This window comes from Theobroma cacao, chromosome 2 (genome assembly GCF_000208745.1).
Source record: "Theobroma cacao cultivar B97-61/B2 chromosome 2, Criollo_cocoa_genome_V2, whole genome shotgun sequence".
Taxonomy (NCBI): Eukaryota; Viridiplantae; Streptophyta; class Magnoliopsida; order Malvales; family Malvaceae; genus Theobroma; species Theobroma cacao.
Window position 1 is genome coordinate 11,571,144 of NC_030851.1, and position 14,093 is coordinate 11,585,236.

The 14,093-nt window shown below is 31.9% G+C and overlaps 1 non-coding gene across 1 annotated transcript; it reads right to left on the bottom strand.

Annotated features, from left to right (window-relative positions):
• TRNAN-GUU lies at window positions 9,803-9,876 on the bottom strand. Its single transcript has one exon. It is a non-coding gene; the product is annotated as a tRNA-Asn (tRNA).

A 14,093-nucleotide genomic window follows, 5' to 3' on the forward strand; every position in this document is an offset into this window, starting at 1 on the left:
TATTTAGAAGTTAAAAACCTAGTGTATGATTTAAGTCCAACTTCAATCATCACACTCCCTATTTAATTTGTAATACAACCTATTGTGTGTGACCCATTAGGTACCTAACATGTTGGCAATGGAATTGAATTATAATTTTTATTAAATTAATTAATTCAATTTCATAAACCAAGATTGAAATCTAGCAATACATCATAACCACCCAATTGTTAGGAGAGCTAAAGGAGTCTTTAATAACCTTTTAGTTTACAGTCTATCAGAGTAATTTATTCCCTCATCACATATCTCAAAGATGATAAGAACATGGTGCAATATCTACTTTTATTAACCTCTATATTCATTCATGCAGTTAAATCATTAGCCTTTTAACGACTTATGAAACTTTTTTTCATAATCTCTAAGTCGCCTTGGCCAAGGACTTCAACAAGCTAAAATCAACCAAGAACTGTTAGGATATGTCCCCTAAATCACTTGGGGTAATGATTCTTTTTTTTTACATTTATTTGTCTTCACATGCTTCATGCTATACCCAAAAGCATCCTATTTTGGTATCCTTGGTTAGGCACCCATAGGGATAAAATCAAAGTATAGTATTCCACATATAAGACAACTCGGTGTCTCAAGTTTAGGGAGTATTTACATAGCTAACACACGAGAAGTATTGCATAAACACTTGACTGAATTACCAAATGCACTTCTCTTGGCGAGTTACGTTCAGTGAACTTGCTCTCCTAGGCAAGCACCTACATTCTAATTCCAAGTATCTCTATACTTCAACCTATGAGATCGATTGCTTACTTCCTAAGTAAGAAACATAGAATGTACCAATATCTAGGTATCATTTATGCCCAATCTCAATGATACATCGACTAGGAACATTTAGAGATTATGCTTTGATGCATAAGGATCTCATAACTGCAACCCATTATAGTTCCCTGGCAAGGCATATTAATCTTATGGACTTCATCTAATTAGACTTATAAATCATTATAATTAACTTCTTCTTCATGAAGGAAAACCTCTAATCATACAACATGAATGATATTGTTGCATGATTGAAATCAAGCCTTAACCAATCGCAATTGGTTGTAGAGCTCATCACAAGAGCTGTGTGGATCCGTTGCATTTGGAAAATCTCTATTCCATCTAATGTTCAATGTTTCTTATGGTTGCCCATTCTTGATTCAATTCTTTCCAAATGCTTTCTTGCCTTTAGAGGGGTGTTTTTTCCTGATTAGTAGAAACTTTATGCAAGGTGCGGTCTTTTTGAAGAATCTCACTTGCTTGTGCCTTGTCCTTTTTCTTGGAAAATTTAGGAACTAGTGTTGCTATGGTGGGGATTTGTCTGGGACGCACTTTGCAGTGTTTCTCTCCTCATTCAATTTTGGATTAAATATTCTTTCCAGGGTACGGCTAATAATCGATGGCTTTATCTTGGTGCTTCAACTCTAAGGTCTCTTTGGCTCGCTCATAATGAGACGGTCTTCTCCAAAAAATCATGGGAAGTCAATGAGATTTTTAACCTCATCAAGATACGCTCACTCCTTTAGATTCGAGCTAATGAAGATGTCCTTCTATTAATGAATCTATTTGGTGGACTAATTCATGTACCCTTTCCACTAGGAGATCATTTTCTATCTAACATCCTCATATCTCGTGGCAACCTCCCTTACATGGCTTTCTTAAATTTAATATTGATGGATCAGCTCGTGGTAAATCGGGACCTTTTGGTTGTGGTGGAGTTCTAAAAAATTCTAATGGCTATGTGTTGGGTATCTTTTATGGTCTCTTAGGCTACCATGATTCCAATTTAAGGAAATTGTGATAAATGACCTTTCTTGATAAAGATATTTTAAAAGTAACCATTAAAATAAGTTTAACTATTTTTAGCCATATTTAGTCATGACTTGACGAAAATACCCTTTAAACTATTTCAAATAAATTAAACCATTCATCACAATTTCTCCCTATTTGTGCTTCGAATTTCTCTCTCACTATCCCAGTCTCTCAAATTTTATCGATTTCTCTGTTCGGCATGCGTCTGCTATGCTTCCAATTTCTCTCTCCCACGTTTTTATATTTCTCTTTCTTACGCTTTCAAGACACCAAGCAATGGTTTTGACATGCTTGGGTGGGTGGCTGTTTGGGAAATTCGATTTTTAGGTATTTTGGATAAAACTAAAATGGTAAAAATAATTACAAATGCATGAAATAGCTTTTAATTGAATCAATTTGGGACCTAGATACTAATAAACTCAAAATTTTGAAATTTATAAATCTAGGTTTTCAAAGATTTTTTTTTTATTTTTAGTCAAAGTAGGTGTTTTAGATAAAGAATATTTGTATTTTGATTTATGAAAACATGTTAGAAACACTTTAATTTGTGCCAAATTGTCAAAAAAAAAAGAAAAAAAAAAGAAAAAAGTTGAGAGGATTTAAAGTTTTGGTTCGTAAGTAACAACAACATTTTAGGCATTAAAGTGTAACAAAATGTTTTTGAATATGTCATGTAACAACAATATTTTTTCAACATGGCTTGTAACAACAATATTTTTTTTTTCAATATGGAGTGTAACAACTTTTTTTAACCATGACGTGTAACATGTTTTTTTACATGGTGTGTAACAACAGTATTTTTTTTTAACATAGCGTGTAACAACCTAACCATGGCTTGTCACAGGTTTTTGTACATGACGTGTAACAAGCTAACCATAGCTTGTCATAGGTTTTTGTACATGGCCTGCCACATATTTTTGTACATGGCATGTAACAAGCTAACCATGGCTTGTCACATATTTTTGTACATAGCGTGTAACACGCTAACCATGGCTTGTCATAGGTTTTTGTACATGGCGTGTCACATATTTTTATACATAGCGTGTAACACGTTAACCACGGCTTGTCACAGGTTTTTGTACATGGCGTGTAACATCATAACGTGTAATTTCATTAAGAGTAATTTTATCCAACTTGACTACAAATAGTTAAAATTATAAAAAATGACTATTTTTAAAAACATCTTATCTTTAAGGATTATTTTTTAAAATGCCCCTTCCAATTTTACTAAACTCATGGTCATTCTCCATGCTCTTCGCCTCTTCTCTTCTTCACATTTTTTTGGTGCCAAACTTATCATTGAATCTGATTTTAAAGTTGCCTCTTTGGCAGATCTTCAATGAAATTGACTACCTTTCTCACTCTTTCCCATACATTTCGTTTGCCTATGTTTTAAAAGAAAGTAATTTCTTTGCTAACTCTCTTGCCAAAATTGGAGTTGACCGAAGTTCTATGTTCTCCGCAATGTGGTAAAGATTGGGATTGTTGGACTCATGCTTTTCTTCTTGTGCTGTTTTCTATGATATGCTTCTGTCCTGCTGTCTCCTTAGCAATCTTTTGGGATGATTTGTTCTTTTCTTTTGATGATTATGGTTTTTCCATCTTGGTTGCCCCTACTTCTATGCTTCAAGGCCTTAATCATCGTATGATTTCTGCATTCATGATGCCTATTTTCCAACATAGATGCTGTGATTTCGATATTGACACTGTGTCACCTTTCTCCTACAAAGCATAGTTTTATTTTGTTTAATTTCCAGCCAGCAGTTGCTTTGTCATTTTTAAGACTTTTGCTTGTGAACTTTGAGCAAATCTATTCATTTGCTCATCCATTTTTTACTCTCATTCCATTTAATATACTCTCTTTTCTTGACTGAGAATATATATATATATATATATTCTCATATAAAAGTATTTTCTATATGCTGCATAAATTATTATGGACATCCATTTTTGCCCAACTATATATATAAAATCGACATGTTACCATAAAATGATGATCCCCAACACATCTTGCCTTCACATGTCATAATCCCTTTTTTCTCAAATTTTACAGCTTTTATTGTAAAAGTTCCAAAATTGTAATGGAAAAGCTTATACTTAAAAGTTTTCTTAAAGAAAAAAATTACATATATATTAAGTTGGAATGAAGAAATTCAATTTGGAATTAAGGGGAGGATTATAGTACTAGTATTTAAGTAATATATTATATATATATCCATTTCAACCAAGATATATAGAATTTTATTGATGCTGACACGAGTCAATGACAGACGAACTGTCTCAAACTTTAGAGTGGTCACGTCCGTTAGATAAGGGTGATTTTCAGGTAAAAATTTTTTAAAGAAATAATACGATAAATAAACTGTATGTGCTATTAATTTAAGGGCATATGGATCAAAGGGGCCGTGAGGCTAATGACACAATTGCAAGTACCATGAAAAAGGACATAAATGTCCTAATACAACTGGTCCTAACACCGACATGGACATGTTATTCGGTGGGCCTCGAAAAATAGCAATAATTGTTGTTGCTGTTGATTATGTTGTGAATTGAAATCTTACTTTCTCTATCAAAGGGTCGTTTTCCCCGGTTGAGGTCCCCCTTGTACCAATCCCAAATCCCTTGCCCGGACCCACCTCTCAATAATTCATGTTCAGCCCAAAGTTAGTTAACGCCACTTCCAGCCTTTGATTTAATTATCCGAATTTTCCTAGCTAATTTGGTTACTTCAATTTTAGGATGCCTTGTATATTACTCAAATCAACAAATTTCGAATACATTTGTTTCATCAATTCATTTTCAATTTCTTAAACGAATGGAAGTTCAAAGATTAAGAATTTATCTAAACAAATAAGATAATTACTCATAAATATCCTTCCAAATTTAAATATTGCTCAATCAAGGGAAATAAAAAGCTTTCAACCTTGAATAATTGCTCACATTGTGCCTGTGTGTGCATGTGTCTGTATACGTATATGACTCTGCAGAGTAACAATATCAATGTGTAAAGGAGCTGGATTACTGTAACATCTTGATAAGGATTTGGGATTGACAAAGTTTTGGACCTACATTAAAACGCCTTTACCCCTGCGGCTTTTGGGTTTGGCTTTGCCCAAGTGGGGCTTGTTTGTTCTCCTGTTGAAGAGATAGGCTGTGTGAGCCCTTGCATGCCCGACATGTTGTTTGACATTGACAATGTACAACATCCATTTACAATTAACCCACGATAGACAAGAGATTCCAACCTAATATCCATATCCACTCTGCTCTTGGATATATATACTATATATTTGTCTCACTTTGATATATATATATGGATCATATGCAATAAAAACCCGTCGATACACATTTTGGACTTTGATAGCGTTGACATGAATTGAATAATTAATAGGTTAGTGGATACAGCAATTCGTTGTGGAAGTAGGAATACCACAAAACTAATATTATATATATACATATACATATATGTATATATATCCGTTTCATTTGCATTGATATTTATTAATTTTTTTAATCATTTTAATTTTATAAACGAGTGAATGTGATATAATATGATAATTAATTTACTTATTCCTTTCGGGTTATTCTCAATTTAATTTTGATTTAATTTTAAAATATTAAAAATTTAAAATATACAATACTAAGATGAAATGAATAAAGATTGAGTAAAAAGTAGAAGTGACAGATACAAAAATTTCTATTTGTGTAATCTAATATATAATGAATATAATTACTTAATTAATTGATTCTTGGGCATATTCTAGCTACCTATTGCTAGCTGCTATGTACTGTATGGAATAATTGAGATTCAAAAAGATGGCTGGTGAGGCGCAATGCCTCGTGAACGAATAGGTAACATCAAAGGGGCCAGGCTTATTTTGGCCTTTTGTCTCCCTTTGCAAAATATTTCGTCGATGGTTTGTGGTGAAGAGTTCTTTGTCTGGGTACGTGAGCGTCTCTCTGACTGCTTTCATTTTTATCTATAAAAGAATTACTTTTGAAGCTGCAAATTTTGATTTTGACAAAAGACACAGGAAGAGAGTTGATTGTTGTTGGGACCTTGGCAGTCGCTTGTGATATCAAGGCAAAGGGGCACTGATTCCTTTTCCATCGTTTTCACAATTTTCTTTCCTTTGTGATTAAGGATAATCCCAAAAATAGTACCTCACGTGTATTTGTATCAACTTTAATTTACACGCACAAAAATAATGCATATACATATAACTATATCATCATACTACATTTTTTTATATATAGAAAACATTTTCTAACTTGATTCCATATTAATATTCTTTTATTGAATTTTTTTCTTTCTTTCACAGTTAATCCTTCACTTCAATTTGGAGGAAAGAGTACTAATACAATAAACATACAAAAAAACAAAAAGCTAAGATAGCAACCCTTATAATAATCTCTGTCATTGTCTTTATATCTATTTAGTTTTCTTTTCTTACAGTGCATGAAAATCTATCTGCTTTTACTTCTATATTTACATTTCATTATTCTATCTTTTAAAACTCAAGGCGATCAGAATCTAATTCAAAATTTGTTGGTCACAAAAATCTTAAACGTGTTCCTAAAAGATTGAAAATCATGTTCACTAAGTCCCACAACAACCGTAACAATAAAAAACCAGCAGCAATGATCCAGTTACAAAGATAAAAAATAACCTGTGACCCTGTACATTCAGCCAGCCTAATTCACCATAGAGATAGATATACAAATGGAGCTACAAAAATGAAAAAAAAAACTGCCCCTGCTATGGCAAATGCTACCTGTTTCCTTCATGATCCAGTGACCACAACAACGGTTGAGGCCGTTCCACCCCAGCCTTAGCAAGTTGGTCCGCTTCATCATTACTCTTGCAGCTGATGTGGTGCGGTTCTTAACTCTTGCCTTGTTCTCTTATACCTTTTTGTGAACATATTTTTCTCTTATCTTGTTCTCTTGTGTTTTTTCACATATACTTTTTCTCTTATACCTTGTTCTCTTTTATATTTTCATGTAAACCTTTTCCCTTTTACTTCTACTCAAGGATAAAGTTTTTTTACATTATTAGTGGTTATAAAACATTCTCTACTTCAATAATTACGTAACAAGTTTCTAATGTACTCATTATATGCAATAAAACCACTATTTTAATATCCACAAAATGAGTTTCAATAATTATTACTCATTATATACTTTAAAACTCCTTCCAATAATATTACTCATTATGTGCATTAAAGTTTATCTTTGAGTAATGGTTACTTCTTGTATTTTTACTCAGAACTTCTCTTTGATTCTCTTCAACTTAGTCTTTCTCTACCCCTTTCTCCAAGTCCCTTATGAAAGAAGCTTATACAGGGTACATAAATCTTGCCCCTAGTTTAATGAAATCTTGGATTCAAATATGGATGATGTTTGGACAGAAGTTCTTTATTTCAAGCGAATATTACTTTTGTTGACTTAGTAAGAGAACATCAAAAGTTCATGGAAGATTTCATAGAATATTTTCAACGCTTCAAAGCAAGAATGTTGGATATACAGAAGTCTTGTGATGAAAAGGAGTTGGTGAAAGTTTGTATTCAAGGCATGTTACTAGTGTAGATTGCACTTGTAAAACTCACCTCTTCCACTTTAGTTACTTTAGTTTAAGCTACATGAAGGACTAGTAATACAATTCTCAAGCAAAAGGAAGCTAGTCGCTTTGAGAGGAAAAATACCCCAACAATTAATGCAATTCAAAGATGAGGCAGAGAAAGAAAAGACCCTCAATTTAATCTACGTCCTAAACAAGAGAATTTAAGAAGAAAACAAGATAAAAAGGTTGATTTTCCTCCATCATTCTTAGTCTCACTAGATAGATTGAAAGGCTTTCCCCATGAACGGATTAGGAATGGATGAGTGAACTTGCCCTATGTTACATGATAACCAACAACAGAAGAGAAGTCCAACCCAAAGTATTGTGACTAATTAACATCGAATAGTTGGTCATTCACTTCTTGAATGTAAAGACTTGCATATAATATTCTACATGAGACTGCAAGAAGAATAGTTATCGATTGGGAACAACAAGGTCCAGAACAACCCGTTTCTTACTCATGTATGATATTTCTATAGCTTTCACTCTTAATTACTTTATGTGTTGAAGTTTGACATTTGAAAAGAACATGAATTAATGTTTCAACCGCAAGTTGTATCGCTTATTCTTCAGTCATAGTTCATCACTTTTATTTTAGTTGCAAGTTTTATCGCTCATACTTTAACTAATGTTACAAAACTTACAAAATTATATTATAATATAAAAGTTTCCCTTTCATTCATTTAGAATTTGATCTAACAAGTCTTGTCAATTGCAACCCATAACCTATATAAGCCATTAATGATGCGGCCCACCCAAGGTCAAATCCTATAACAACTTTCCTTAATGACTCCACGTGAAAAACTTGATAACTTCTTTTAACTTACAACACTTCCTTACTGATGTGCCCACGTGACATTGTTTAGAAACCTCGATGGAGCTTCCTTTTATATAAGGATACATATTGAACTTGAACTTTTCTTTTTATTTCTCCTAGGTATAGACGAAATTGCAAAGTAGAAGATGACACTGGAATTATCAATATCGTTGCTTTTGGCCATTATGGAGACACTTTGGTTGGCAAAACTTGAAATTGATTGTTGAAGAACAACACGGAGACATTAACACAACAAAAATAATTATGACTCTAGCTACTTTGGAACCAAAGCAGGCTTTACCTCAAAAAAACCAAACTTACTGTCATTGAAAGCCTGGACACCCGATGAAGACTCATGCCAATCTGCTTCAATGAATACCTCATTAATTTCACCAAACACACCTGTCTTACAACCAAAACAGTACGATTTGTCAATCCATGAACAAGTTTCTGTTAAAAAGGGAATATTTTTCCACAACCGACACCCATCAAGTATCCAAAATAAGGTAATACACTATATTCCTCTTATCATACAAGTCATTAAATTTTTGCTTTGAAGAAAAAAATTGAATGACAACGATATCCATTTCATCTATTTTTTGGATCTTTTTTGCTTTTTGTTTACATATACCAAACCTTGTTGGCAGCATAACATCTTCCATCACTGGCAGTAGGATGCAATGCTAAATTTTGGTAGCAGATGTTTGACATGTTAAGGCAAAGCAATGTAAAACCATTTTGTTTATTTACGGTTTAACATAACAAACATCCAACAAACACTGTCATGATATGATCATTTTTGGAAGCACATGTCTGATATATTAAGGCAAAGAGATGTAAAAGAATTTTGTTGACATTGCCTCGTTTGAACTATTAAATGTAAACACTAGAAAGGAAAATGGTGGGCTTTATCGTTGTTCCTTATAAGAGGAACTGGCAATTTGTACCTGAAACGGAAAAGGATATCAAGTGCTGGGTTCATCCAAAAACCAAGGACAAGTGCATTAACATCTTATTCTTTTTTCAGTTGACATTTCAAAAAGCTATGTTGATACTTGACTACTCCTTTAGCCATGTGAAAAGTTTAATATTACTAATATGAAGGTTTAAGCTGCAGACATAATGACACCGGTAGGCCATATTGGAGCTGAGTCGTGTGACCATGACTTTGAGTTGCCTTTTCTGCCACTATCTGAAGGCAAGTGGGTGAAAGATATACATTTTCAACTTACAAGAATGGAAACCCCTATGGCTAGACAACTTGTCTTTAACTGCACTTCTCCTTCATTTAGATGCTTATTCGAGAACCACAAATACGTCATTAGGCTAAGCTGATTAATTAGTCAATTTGAGTTTGTAATAATTTTTAGGAATAAGTTAATAACTACGATTAACTCGCCTTTTAAAACAAAAATCAGCCAAGAGTTGATATCTCTCCTAATTAGACTCCACTGGCTGATGATTAGGATATAAAAAAAAAATACGACTAATCAGTTCAGATTGGTCATGCAAAATATATTTTAATACGCTAGAAGGAGGGCTCGAACCTCCGACCTTGTGGTTAACAGCCACACGCTCTAACCAACTGAGCTATTCCAGCTTTATGATATTCAAATTTTCTTTTGCTTTTTTAACATTTGTTCACAATTCAGTCATTCGTATAATCTAACAACTGAAATTTTACATACTCCTTTTTGTTATGAAATAAATCTAAAAGAACAACTATAAGAGAAATATAAGAGAAAGTATTTAGAGAGAGTAAAAAGAATTTATTCAAATATATATTTATAAATGAAGTGAGAGATCTATTTATAAGCCAATAACCCCTTGAATCATAGTCCTAATCTAATTCTATCTAAGAGTTCAAATCATAGTACATTTCTTGTATCTTGCCTATTGGGCTGTTTGACTTGGTTTGCACTTCTTGGGTCATAACATAATAGACATTCACATATTTATTCATAACACTCTCCCTTGAATGTCCATTGTATTAAGAATAAGCCTCGTTAAAACTTACAAAGAAAAAATCTCATGGGAAAAAATCTAAGTGAAGGAAAAAAAGTACATAATCTTTTCAAGAATACACTTTTGAAATACTGCCTCATTAAAAACCTTATTAAGAAAAACCCAATAGGAAAAACCTTGATGAAGGAAAATAGTACAATGTATATTCTACTCCCTTTGATATCTGCATTATAGAGATCTTTAAAATGATGCATTCCATTCTTTTATAGCAACTTTTCAAATGTTACAGTAAGAATGGCTTTGGTGAATAAATCTGTTAGATTGTCACTTGGCTGAATTTGTTGAACACTAATTTCACCATTTTCTTGGAGATCATGAGTAAGGAAGAATTTTGACGAAATATGTTTTGTTCGATTGTCTTTAATGTATCCTTCCTTTAACTATGTCATGCAAGTGGTATTATCTTCATATAACGTTATTGGAATTTCCTTCTTAGTTGATAAACCACACATTTCTCAAATATATTGAGTTATAGATCTTAACCAGACACATTCACGACTCACTCATAAGTTGTTAAAATTTTCGCATGGTTAGAAGAAGTAGCAACTATAATTTGTTTTATAGAATGCAATGTAATAACAGTACCTCCATATGTGAATATATAACTTGCCTGGGATCAAGCTTTTGTGTGGAGCAAATGAATATTCTGCATGTGCATAACCAATTAAATTTGATTTTGATGCATTTGAATAATATAAGCCTATATCCATTGTTCCTTGGAGATATCGAAGTATATGTTTAATTCCATTCCAATGTCTTCGAGTTGTAGAAGAACTATATATTGCTAATAAATTCACATCAATTGATATCTCAAGTCATGTATCGCTAGCAAGATACATTAGTGCTCCAATTTCAATAAGATATGGTATTTCAGAACCAAGAAGTTCTTCATTATCCTCACGAGGTCGAAAAAAGTCTTTTTTCACATCTAGTGACCTCAACCATTGGTGAACTCAATGGATATGTTTTTTTCATATAAAATTGTTTTAGAATTTTTGCGATATAATTTGATTGATGGACAAAAATTCTATTTGCCAAGTGTTCAATCTAAAGACCCTAACAAAATTTTATTTTTTCCAATGTCTTTCATCTTAAATTCTCTCTTTAAGTAATCCACGGCTTTTGATGACTTTTCAGAAGTTCAAATAATGTTTAAGTCATCAACATAAATAGCAATTATGATAAATTCATATCTAAACCCTTTTATAAAATACATGGGCATATAGTATTATATTTATAGCCTTTTTTCAATAAATATTCACTAAGGCGATTATACCATATGTGTCTAGATTGCTTTAATCCATATAAAGATTTATTTAATTTGATCAAATAAATTTTTTGAGAATTCAAATTTTGTGCTCCAGGCAACTTAAATCCTTTAGGGATTTTTATATAGATATCGATATCAAATGAGCCATATAAATAAGCTGTAGCTACATTCATTAGACGCATTGCAATCTTCTCATATATTGCCAAACTAGTTAATGTAGAATTATAATTATATCCACCACAAAGAATATATCTCTTCATATTTAATACCAAATCTTTGGGTAAACTTTGTGCGACAAACTGTGCTTTATATCTCATAATCTCATTTTTCTCATCTCATATTCACACAAATACCCATTTATATTCCATTGGTTTAACACTATTTGGTGTACAGACTACAAGTCCAAAAACTTCATATTTTGCAAATAAATTCAACTTCTCCTTAATTGCTTCTTTCCACAATGGCAAATCATTTCTATGTCTACATTCTTCAATAGATGTAGGCTCAAGATCCTCATTTTCTTTCACAATATTGAGCTCTATATTATATACAAAATATCGTTGACGTTTATTTCATTTTGGTTTCATCTTTTCCCGTAATAGCATAATTGATTGAGATCTCTTTATTTCAGTGATTTCAGGTACCCGTATTTTTTTTGGAATGTTTATCAATTATGTTAGGGTTTCTTATAGAGTTTTTACTTTCTCTTTTTAACTCTCTTGAATATTTGCTTCTTTTCTTTTTCGAGAATTTTATCTTTGAAACTAATTGGTCTCCACGCTTTTGGCGTGCCTTGTCCTATAGGGACATTAATGTTAATAGAAGCGTTTGCAGTTAGTATATAAGATTTAGTTATTTCCTTTAGGCCAGTAAATACATCTGGTAACTAATTTATTATATTTTGCAAAAGAATTATCTTTTAAACTTCAAGTTCATATTGATTTGTGTGAGGATCAAAAACTAGATAATGTAATTCATTCTAAGAAATTTCCTCTTTCAACTACTTATTTTCTCCCCCCTAATGTTGGAAAAATTGTTTCATCATAATGACAATTGATAAACTTTTATTGATAATTCTAAATATTTAATTATAAATGGAGATTCGTATCCAACATATATTCCTAACCTCCTTTGAGGACCTACCTTTGTGTGTTGTGGTGGAGAAATTGAAACATATACCACACATTTTAAAATTCTTAGATGGGAAATATTTGGTTCCTGACCATAAACCAATTGTATAAGGAAAATTTATAATATCTCGTTTGGCTGGATGCACACAAATGTTGCTACATCCAAAATGGCATGCCCCCAAGTAGACATTAGGAGTTTGAATTTCATAAGTGATGGCCTTGCAATTAGTTGGAAGTGTTTAATAAACAATTCTGCTAGAAGATTTTGTGTATAAATATAAGCAACAGGCTGTTCAATAGTTATTCCAACTAATATGCAACATTAAAGACTTGAGATGTAAATCCACTAACATTGTCAAGATAAATAATCTTGATTATATAACTAGGAAAATGTGCTTGCAAACGAATAGTTGCAAATGCCAAATTGCAAATTGATAATAGGCACACATGTGACCATCTAGTCGATGCATCGATTAAAACCGTAAAATATCTAAATGATTCACATGGTGGATGTATGAATCCATATATAACCTTGAATATTATTAAAAAATATAGAGAATTCAATCCCAACTTTAGTTAGTAATAGTCTTATAATTTATTTACCTTCAAAGTAAGCAACACATAAAATTCATCAGATTGAAAAATCTTCTAGTTTTTCAATGAATGATTATATAAAGTTTCAATCATCATTTTTTTTTACATCATTATTGATTCGGGATGGTCCAACTGGTTATACCAAACATTAAAATCATTAGTAAACTTTTGATTTACTATGAGTTTTAATTAATCTAATATTTGTGTAGTTTAATTCAGAGAGTAAAGTGAGTAATTTTTTTTTCTCAACACACACTTTCTACTTGAGATAGATGTAATATAGAGATATTAAATGCCTCTTTCGTTCATTGTCTCAATATGATATCTATTCAGATGAATATCTTTAGACTTAATAAACTTCTTTGAGACTTTATTCCTCAAGGTAGTAAAATATTAGCTTTTCTGGAGCCTTTAATTAATCTTATACTACTAGATATTATATTGACATTGGTTTGTTTTTTTTCCATTGTCAAGTAGGAAAAATATTTCTTATCTTTAAATATAGTACGTGTTGTGGTAATGTGAAATACCCCATACTTTGATATGGTGATAAATAAAGTTGATCGAATGCAAATTGAGGTCAATTAAAATGTTTAGAAGTGATAAAGACGAAAGGAGTAGTTTAGGATAAAATATTTCGTAAGTGAGAAAATAATAATAAAATAATAATAATTTTATCGAAGGAGAATTTGTAAGAAAAAAAGGTGATTTGGAAGTCAAGTGAGGCATAATAAGGTATTTTGGGTACCAAAGAGACAAGATAAAATTTTTAGAATAAAATAATATTTTATTAATGAA